A 10,925-nucleotide genomic window follows, 5' to 3' on the forward strand; every position below is an offset into this window, starting at 1 on the left:
TCACCAATTAGAATGAAATTAGACCCATACCTCTCACCATATACTAAAATCAACTCAAAATGGATTAAAGAATTAAATATACACCCTGAAACAATAAAACTTTTTAAAGAAAACGTAAACGTAGGAGAAACACTTCAGGAAGTAGGAGTGGGCACAGACTTCATAAATATGACACCCAAAAGCACGGGCAACCAAAGGAAAAATAAACAAATGGGATTATATCAAACTAAAAAGCTTCTGCACAGCAAAAGAAACAATTAACAGAGTTAAAAGACAACCAACAGAGTGGGAGAAAATATTTGCAAAATATACATCTGACAAAGGATTAATATCCATAATATACAAGGAACTGAAACAACTTTACAACAAAAAAACAAGTAACCCATTTAAAAAATGGGCAAAAGAGCTAAGCAGGCATTTCTCAGAAGAAGATATGCGAATGGCCAACAGACACATGAAAAAATGCTCAACATCACTCAGCACTTGGGAAATGCAAATCAAAACCACACTGAGATACCATCTCACCCCAGTTAGGATGGCTAAAATCCAAAAGACTGTGAATGATAAATGCTGGCGAGATTGTGGAGAAAAAGGAACTCTCATACATTGTTGGTGGGACTGTAAAATGGTGCAGCCTCTATGGAAAATGGTATGGAGGTTCCTCAAACAATTGCAGATAGATCTACCATATGACCCAGCTATACTGTTCTCCAATGTTCACTGCAGCTCTATTTACAATAGCTAAGAGTTGGAACCAGCCCAAATGTCCATCCTCAGATGAGTGGATACAGAAAATGTGGTATATCTTACACAATGGAATACTACTCTGCTATAAAAAAGAATGAAATATTGACATTTGCAACAACATGGATGGACCTAAAGAGAATTATATTAAGTGAAACAAGTCAGGCACGGAAAGAGAAATGTCACATGTTCTCACTTATTTGTGGGAGCTAAAAATAAATAAATAAATACACAAGCTGGGCGGGGAGGGAAGAAGACACAACAATTACAATTCCTTGAAGTTGATAAAACAAGCGAACAGTTATGAGCTTGTTGGGAGGGAGGGGGGTGGGGGGAAGGGACGTTTTGGTAATGGGCCACAATAATCAACCACATTGTCTATTGACAAAATAAAATAAAATTAAAAATAAAAATAAAAAATATATCACCCATTAGAATTATCATAAGGATTAAATGGTGTGATATATATGTCTGTAAGTATCACTCAGTAGATGTAATTGTATTTTCTCTTTCTGGTACTAGTAGAATGTGCTTTCTGTGGCACCGTTGATATAAGTTCTGGAAAATATAGCCCTCAAACAACCTTAGATGTGTTTGTGCATGGAGCAGCCTGGCCACCGTCACAATTAGAGACAAACGCTCTGCCAACTCCACTCGTCCTTCCAGCAGCTGCTCTAGGTCTGTTCGGGTGGGGGAGATTTTTCCTGGCCTCCCTCAGAACCATCATATGCCATGTCCCCAGGGCTACATGCTGCAATGAGATGAGAAAAAGCAAGCACCATCTGGCACTAAACAAGTATCAGCAGCTCACAAATGACTTGTCTCTGGAATAATGCTTCTTTCACATGGAGAGCAGGGGGAGGTCGACATCGGGACCCAGCACCGGAGAGCAAATGCCCTGAAAGGCTGTCGTAGGACTCACTGACAGCTCTACGGTGTCTACAGCTCAATTCCATGTTGAAAAAAGGAGTGTGTGCTCATGTCCATAGCTTGTGGTTACAAAGAGACAAAAAGCCCCCTTCTCACTTCTCTGTTTTGAAGAGCAAAATTCTGCAAACACAGAGGCATGGCAGAGGGTCAGTGTTTGGGGCAGTGCCTAGTGGGGGTGAGCTGGTGTGGGGCCAGGCTAGCACGTTTCGCCTTGGCCCACGCAAAGACCATTCCTGCCGTGCTGCTGCTGGTGTCATCTGCGGTTCCTGAAACATTCCCCAGCATCCAACAGAAGGCTATGTACATAAATGATGAAGACAGAAGCTTTATGCCCTTCCTGATGATTATGGGTGTTATACCCCTGAAGAAGAAAAATGTTAATGAATCCCTTTGTAACCCTTAAGTGGCTCCTGTTAAGCTGTGATGGGAATGCCCGTGGGCCAGATAATGGTGGAAAAGTTTGTCCTTGGCATCCACTTGTTATGTCTTCTCTCCTCTTAGCATGATTTTTCCTCTCTCAGCTGGAACCTGTCACCTAGCCCCACATGAGGCGACTGGTCACCTCATGCTGACCCAGGTCATCAAGGATTCTCTCCTTAGGGTCCCAGACAAATCTGCTGCCAGCAGATGTTGCACATCATGACATAAATGAGAGGTTGCACACCAAAGCCACAGGTGTGTTTGGTTTATCTTGCACAGTGTTTTGAACAAATATCACTCACTTGCATCATTTAAGAGATTTCATATATCTAAATTTTCAGCTTCTGTGAAAAAAAACAAACAAAACCTTAAAAAGCTTGACAATATTGGGTTAACATTTTCACATTAGCAACAATCGACTGGAGCTAAGTGGTCACTGCTCTTTGCCATAGTCCCCACTACTCCCTATTGCTTCCCTTCTCACATAGGCCACTTTTACTGTCAGGTAACTGGCTCTCTTTATTCACTCACGTTACCTTCCTGGCCCTGTAGGTATCTATGTTTGTAGTTTCTGCTTTTGACCTTCCAAGCTTCCTCTCTAATTACATCACTTGCCTCCATCCAAATTTTGTCAACTCGTGCCCATTTCCTCAAGCTACTCTGTTTCAATGGCAACCAAAGGAGCTCTAATTGGACCAACAAACTCACAGAAAATATAAATGGTCCTTAAGGCTTTGATATCTCTATCAGTTAACTATGCCCACAATAAGGCCACTTAAAAACCAATCATAAAATCTGATGAGTGTATGACAGAAGGCATTTATGTAGTTCAAGTGGTCAGCCCATGGGATGAAGGTCAGCCCCAGGCTGGTCTCAGACTGCGGGGACAAGGAGTGGTAGCTTTGCTCCATGTGTTTCTGATTTTCTCTCTGAGACGAGTGGGCTAGCCTGGACATTTTCTTTTCATGGTGATGGCAGATGTGCAAGAGAGAAAGTGGAATTGGTGCACCTTGATTTCTGCCTCATTCTATGGCCAACAAGTCACACTTCCAAATCCAAGGTCAAGAGGTGGGGCAGCATTTCCACCCACAGCTTAAGGACAAGGCAAAGTTACAAGGCATGTGTGTAGTGAAGAATTAACTTTACCCCAAGACAGATCTGGCCTTCACCCGTGGCTACCAGGAGGTGATCCCCAGGCCCTTGGAATGTCATGCCTGAGAGAAAGGTCTTTGTCTGAGGGCCTTTGCCACTTGACAATTTAACAATCTGATTTATGATGGAAGCTTTTGGTGGAAGTAGTGCTATCAGTTCTGCCTTTGGAGGGACTAGAGACTAAAGGTCATCCATGGGGGTAGTATGTCAACAGCCTCAATAAAAACTCTGGACACGAAGGCTCAGTGAGCTTCTCTGGCTGGCATTATTCCATGCATATTGTCACCCAAACATGGCTGGTGGGGGTAACACTGTCCAGACTCCACAGGTGGAGGACACCTGGAAGCTCCATGTGTGGACCCCTCCTGGACTCTGTACTGCACAAATCTTCCTTGGCTGGTTTTACTCTGTATCCTCTCTCTGTAATAAACTGCAACCATGAGTAAAACAGCTTTCAGTGACTTCTGTGAGTCTTTTCAGTGAATTATCAAAACTGAGGGTGGTTTGGGGAACCCCGTGTAACCAAACCAAAAAAATCTAATTGAGTTCAGTTGCTGGTTGCACCAAGAGCCAATCAGATAAAAAATAGAGCCAGGAAGAAGGATTTTGTTTATGGCCAGCTGGGAGAACAGTTCAACAGAGTAGCAGTGTCAGTCCGCCTCCTCAACTGACTAATGTTTAAGGTTTTTAAAAGGGAAGAAAAAAATGCATGTACATGCAGGGAGGTAGTGAAGGGGGGATCATGGGGTCTGCAGGTAGCTTGAGTTGGAGGTCGGGATTCCAAGATGAACAGGGTTCCCTAATGTCACGGGGTCTGTGGTCAGTGGTCTGGTGAGCCTTAAGTCCCCGACATTATCTCAAAGCTGGAAACCTGAAAGACAACGACCTTAGCCAAGCATCATTGGAACTTTAGAGTAGCTGACTCAGACTCTTGACTAATGTGCATATCTAATATGATCTTTTCTAGGCGATAGTATAGGTTGATAGTCAGCTTGGCCTTTCTTTGGAAAGCCTTTGTTTAAAAAGGTTGATTAGGAAAAGAGGAGAACAGGAGGGAGACTCAGCTTTTGCTCTTAACCCTTAAGTTTGTGGAGGCTGAAAAAACAGGAGAAACGTATTAAAGACACTCTTACAGGGCTTCACCGTCAAACATCAACTGATACTGGAAGTGAGGGGAGTCTTGTGTAGACTGTTCCTTGACTTTCCATCGGCCTAACAGCTGGAAACAAGGAGGGATGACAATGGAATCTGACAATACAAATTGCCACAACATCCCTCTCAAGGACATCTTTATTTATTCGTCTGTTCGCCATTTATTGAGCACCTACTGTGTGCACAATGCTATTCTAGAACCTGAGTCTAAAAGGAGTGAATAAGACACAGCCTTGAATTCTAGTGGAGAAGACAAAATAGAAATAAGAGGACAGATGTGTGAGACAAATATGTCAGGTTGGGAGAAGTACCGTGGGGAAAGTAATGCAACGTGAAGGGAGGTGGCCGTTACATCTTATATACAGAGTGGTGAAGACAGACTCCGCTGGAAAGGTGACATTTGAACAGACTTGAATGAATTCGAGGAGGAAGTGGGGCTGTGATTCAGGACAAGGTTCTAGAAAGAGGGACAAGCAAGCCCAAAGATGCAGCAAGAAGCACATAGACAAGGGGACTCTGGCGGCATAGATGTTACTGTCATGCAAGGAATTCATCCTGTGGAAGGTTTTCTTCACGTGGCCCTTGGAGGGCCGTGCTGTGCCTGTGGGAAAGCCAGGGAACAGGGACGCCTTTCCTCCGGCGTGCCTCAGACCGAGCCCGAGACCAGTTGCTCTGTATTTTGTTTTGCGCAGCTTGCTCGGTTGTGTGGTTTCTTCCTCCTGTTCAACACAGGAATCATCTCCCCTGCCTCTTTCCTCCTTCCCAGAGGACGAGCAGCGTCTCTCAATGCATCTGGTTTCTCGGAGAAAAAAAAAGAAAGCAAAAAAGAAAGGACAGGAAATGAGTTATTTCTATTTATTTGGTTCATTAGGTGAACAAAGCAGCCCATAGCTGGAAAGTACAGGGTGACGAAGAAGCAGCCCTTAGGGAAAAACCTAGTGGGGAAATTTTATTAAAAGCCGTAGTTTACATGTTGGCATGCTGGGCTTCCCTTTCAGCCGGTCAGTGGTCATCAGAGCCCTGGGGGGCTCAGGCGGTGAGGCTGGGAAGGCGTGAGTGCTGGAGCATGTTCTGGAAGGGCTGTGGGAGGGCCAGTGGAGAGAGCTGTCCACGTGCGGCCAGAAGGTGCTGGCCACAGAGCCGGAGTCTGCAAGGGCCCCGCAGTGGCAGCTGCTGTGGTGGATTTGGCACAGGACCAGGTGCAGTGCATTTTTTCCACTCAAAAGCCCTTCTCTGAAAAGGAGGCTCAGAAGGCATGCTTGGGGCACAGGGGAGCCCTGCTTTCCCCTTTTCTAGGGCTTCCTCCTCCTTCAGGTCATCAGCCTGGGCCGAGAAGCTGGGGAGAGCGATGGGTGCACAGGGCAGTAACCGTGGGCTCTGCCCCCATCCACTGGCCTCAGTCATCAGAGGAGCCCTTCCCGGCCATCGCAAGCCTCTTTCCGTGTATTTAAGACGTGCCCAGCATTTGACGTTGTCTCAGGATGATACCCAGAAATGTGTTCACCAGCCCCTCCCGCGGGACTTTCTCCTAAAGGGCATACCTCACTCTCATTTCCTCTTTCTCCTTATATTCTAGCTCCTTCTTCCCTGAACCCTCCCCTCACGAATTCCCTCCCTCCACGTGGAACTGCCCTCCACCCCTGGCATGCTCCACCCTTCACCCCCACCTCAGACCTTCAGAGAGAAATTGTGCAGAACTGAGAGGCAGGCAAGGTCCACTCGAAGAAGCAGTATTCTCTGAGAACAGTCTTCTATGTACCACTTACATGCTGCTTGGCAAACGTTTAATAGTGAACTTCCTGAATAAAACTTCCTTCTCTGCATGCCCATCTCCCCACCCCCCAAGCCCCTGCCTTGGGAGGGGTAGGTGAGGAGAACATTCTAGAACTTTCTCCCCTGCCCTCCAAACTCGGACCAGGTTCTCCAATGTCCAAGTTCAAAAAGTCATGACATGCCCCACTGATACGGTCTCTAAGAGAAATAAAAGGAGGAAGCCCCATTCCTGAGGTAAGAAACAGGAGGGTCTGAGGGCCCACAGAAGAGACAGAGGGCACTGGCTAGCTTTGTCTTTTGCCCAAGGTTAACAAATGCTTGCCCTTGGCAGTAAGAATGTGTAAACACTGTGTTTTCTAATAATTTTGGGTTTTTCTCTTTTTATAGTAAAAAGCAGAAGAGCACAAAGGTGACAACTAGTGGTTTTCAGAAGAGGAGAAACACCTCCTTCATGTTTACTTTTCCATTCCCTTTCCTGTGAAAGAAAAGATCAACCCATCTGTAAACTCCTCTCAGGCACTCAAGAAAGACCCCGGGTGAGGACTTGGAGCTGTTGTTTTATCACGTCTGCTCCCAGTTCAGTGACATACTCTGGACAACTGTGAAATACTCTCTGGTTTTTTATTACAATGTGGTCTGAACCCGCAAATGGTCATAAGAAATATGCTGTACTCAGTATGAGGGACTATTCAGAACATGAGGAAGAACCCAACAAGTGTGAGAATCGACTTTGGCACATCTGTGGGTTAAGACGGGGTTGCTGTAAAGTCACAATTGTAGGTGATTGAGTAGTAGATTGGATACTTCTATTTTCAACAATATGGGTTTCCGTGTATTATGAAAAATACTTATTGCAAATTTCTAGAGATGAAGAATGAAGTCCAACAAATGCGTAGCTATACCTGCAAGAAAGTAAGGGAAATCTGAAGGATCAACAATAAAGACAGAACTGAGAACCATCATGGGCTGACCCTGGGGCCGCTGGGAGCAGGTGGGAAGAGGGCAGTGACCAGGCTTGGGAATCAGCTTGGACATCAGGAGCTTAGGCTTTAATGACCATCAGCCACACAGAGAAGCCCTGGGCTCCAGGAGAGTAGAAAATTGAAACTGAGACCCCAGCGTAAGATGAACTAAAAACAATGGCCTACTCACATAGGGAGATGGCAAAGAGGCTTATTTAAAAAAAAAAGAAAAAGAAAAGGCTACCCTTAAAATTCATAATCAAATGTATGACCTCACATGGATGTGATATTTTAATTTATATTACTAGAGTGGTCTAGGACATACCCCACCAAGAAACTAATATAAAATACCATCATAGACTGGTAATATCCTTGAGGTATCTCATTAAAACAAACATAAAACTTCTCTGGGAGGGCACACCCTCATCCCAGACCTTCCCCATATGAAGTCCCAGCTAAAGATGAATTTACAATTAAAAATTACCAAACACACGAAAAAACTATCTATAAAAACCAAGAGTAAGCAAACCAAACAAAAAGCAATATTAAAACCCCAACAACTTCAGATAATATATAATTATCAGATTATAAAATAAGCATGTTTAAAATGATAAAAGTAAAAAAAGTAGTAATAAAAACATAATAAAGGAATAAGACACCATCAAAAAAGACCAGATTAAGTTAAACAAGAAATAAAATGGAGCTCAGAAACTAAAAAAAAATTGTTTCAATTTAAAACTTAATAGGTTAAACCAAAGATTACATATCACTGAATAAATATCTAGTGAATGGAAAGATAGATCTGAGGACTATTCGGAAAACTGTGCAGAGAGATGAAGAGATCGAACATGTGGAAGAGGGACTTACTGACATGGAGTGTGGGACGGGAAGGTTGAATGCACATACATTAGGTTCCAGAAGAAAACAATACAGAGAGTGGAGGTGAGACAATATTTCGAGAAGTAATAAATGGGAATTTTCCTAAACTGATGAAAATTATGAACCCCTGCAGATTAGATAATGTAAACTCTTCTACTAGATACAACACATCGTAACCAAAACAAGACCAAGTATAAAGGCGCCAAGATCTTAAAAGTACTAATAGATAAAACACCATTGCCTATGAAGGAATGACCATCAGACTGTCCAGAACTTTGCAACAGCAACAATAGAAGCCAGAAGACAATGGAATAATACACTGAGAGTGCTGAGAGAAAAAAAAACTGTCAATTTATATTACGACTAAACTATCTTTCAACAATATGGGCAAAATAAACATATCCAGACAACAACTGAAAACATTTGCCACTAAAAGATGTTTGCTAAAAGAATTATTCAAGGAAATACATCAGAAAAAATTGCAAAAAGAAGCAGTGAGATGTGTGATATTAGATAAATTTGAACAAGTATTTAATATACAAAAAAGACTGACTGAGAAGTTTAAAAACAAGGTGGAACAAAAGTATTGGTCACAATAATATGTAAGATGGGCGGAGATGGGCTGAGTCTGGGCATTGAAGCATTTTGGGGAGAAGGATGGCAATACTGATCAACTTTAGGATTTATTAAATCATTTATGTTTATTAAAATTATGTAAAGGTAATCACATAAGAAGACAAATAGTATGGATCACTTTCAGGCCAGTAGATAGAACAGCATTGAATAAAAAATTGATCAATAAAGATTGATCAATAAAATAGAAAGAAAAAAAAGAAACAGAAAAATCGGGTTAAATATAAAGCATGAAACAAGATGAATAGAATTACATAGAAATATAGCAGAATTCAGAAAATAAGTAAAATTAAACTCTCAGAGAGATTGTCAGTAGTATTAGGTTACATATATCTAACTATACGTTTTTTTAAAAAGGACACATTTAGAACTTAAAGGGCAAGGAAATGTTTCATGTAAAAGTATGGAAAATACCAGGAAAATGTTAACCCAAAGAAAGTGGTGTGGTTATATTAAGAGCAGACAAGGTTGTCTTTCAAGCAAAAAGGAATATTAGAAAAACGAGCCACCAAATGAAAATAAAAAAGGAACAATTCACTGTGAAAGATATAATTATAACTTACAGGCACCTAAAACATAGCATCAAGTTATAGGAAGCAAAAAATTGACAGAATTTCAAGGATACATGGACGGTTTTATAGTCATGGGGGATAATTTAAAACATTTCTTTCAGTTCTTTCAGTAATTGATAGTTTATGATGACAAAAGAAAGGATATAGAAGATCTGAACAACACAGTGAGCAAACTTGATCAGAAAGACAATGTAGAAATGCACATTCTTTCTAAGGACGCATGATACAGATACCACAAAGTCACAGACAATTCCTGATTGCAGCAAAGAATCATACAGACTGCATTCTTAAGCATCCTCAACTGTTAGTCACCAGGAGCAACAATTAAAACCAAACCTATTAGAGGTGGGAAAGGGGAAGTGGGAGGGGCTTGGCGAGAAACTAATTAAGGGTCACAAAGATTGATTATATTTTGTAAACATGAGTATACTAATTATCCTGATTTGATTGCCACGTATTGTACACATGTATTGATCACACCAATACAGTGCACATACATTGATACTCTATTCTGTACCCCACAAATATATATAATCAATTTAAAAAAATTAAAACCAAACCATATATTTGGGGAAAAAATCTGTTTAAACCCTTTCTAAATAATTCATGATTAAAGAAGTACCTAAATGGAGAGTAAAAACATATTTTTAATAAGAAAGTACATTTTTATTCACTGGCTACACATACCTAGAAAAATGTAATTTAGAAAACATATGTGAAAATAACCAAAAATATAAAGGTATCTAGGAATAAATCTATCAAAAGATGTGAAAAACCTTTATGTATGAAATTTTTAAAAATCTTGAAGATCTAAATAAGTGAAAAAAACAATATTGATAGGTTTGTAGAACTGATTTCTAAAAATGTTAATTTTATGCAATTTATAAATTGAATGTATTTCTATTAAGATTCAAACAAGGTTTTTGGGCTTCACAAGTTGATCATAATTTGTATGAGACAGAACAAAGAGCAAAAAAGGCCAGGACAATTTTGAGGAGGAAGTTCACCATATAAGGATTCACTCACTCCACCCTGATAACATGACTTAATTAAACCACAGTTATAAGAAAGTGTGATTTTAGCACAGGGAGAGACAGAATAGAGTCTACAAACTGGCCCAGTCACATGTGGAAATTTGTGTATAGCACAGAAGTCATCGCAAATCAGTGGGGGAAAGAGACTTTCAGCAAGCAGCATTGAACCACTGGTTATCCACATGGAAAAAAATAAGTTAGATCTCTACATCAAACCGTATTTAAATGTGTTAAAGACCTACATATGAAGAAGCATGACTTTAAAAGTTTTGGGAGAAAATGAATGAGGATGTTTTTATGACCTCAGGCTGGGAAAAGATTTCTTAAACACAACATCAGAAGCACAAACCATAAATGAAAAGACTGATAAAATCTGACTACATTAAAATATTTTTTAAAAACTCTCTTGTACATTAAAAATATCATACACAAAGTAGGAAATACAGATCTTAAACTTGGAGGAGATGTTTGGCATGCACATAACCCAGAAAGGATTTGGCCCAGAATTTATAAATAGCTCTAAAGGAAAAGGCCAAAGGATATGAATGGGCGATTCTCAGAAAAGGACATCCAATGGTTTCAAAACATATTAATCAATGTAATCTGAATTAAACAAAATGGACCTAATATTCCACACTCATTAGACAGGCAAAAATGGGGGAAAAAAGCTGACC

Source organism: Cynocephalus volans, chromosome 5 (assembly GCF_027409185.1).
Source record: "Cynocephalus volans isolate mCynVol1 chromosome 5, mCynVol1.pri, whole genome shotgun sequence".
Lineage (NCBI taxonomy): Eukaryota > Metazoa > Chordata > Mammalia > Dermoptera > Cynocephalidae > Cynocephalus > Cynocephalus volans.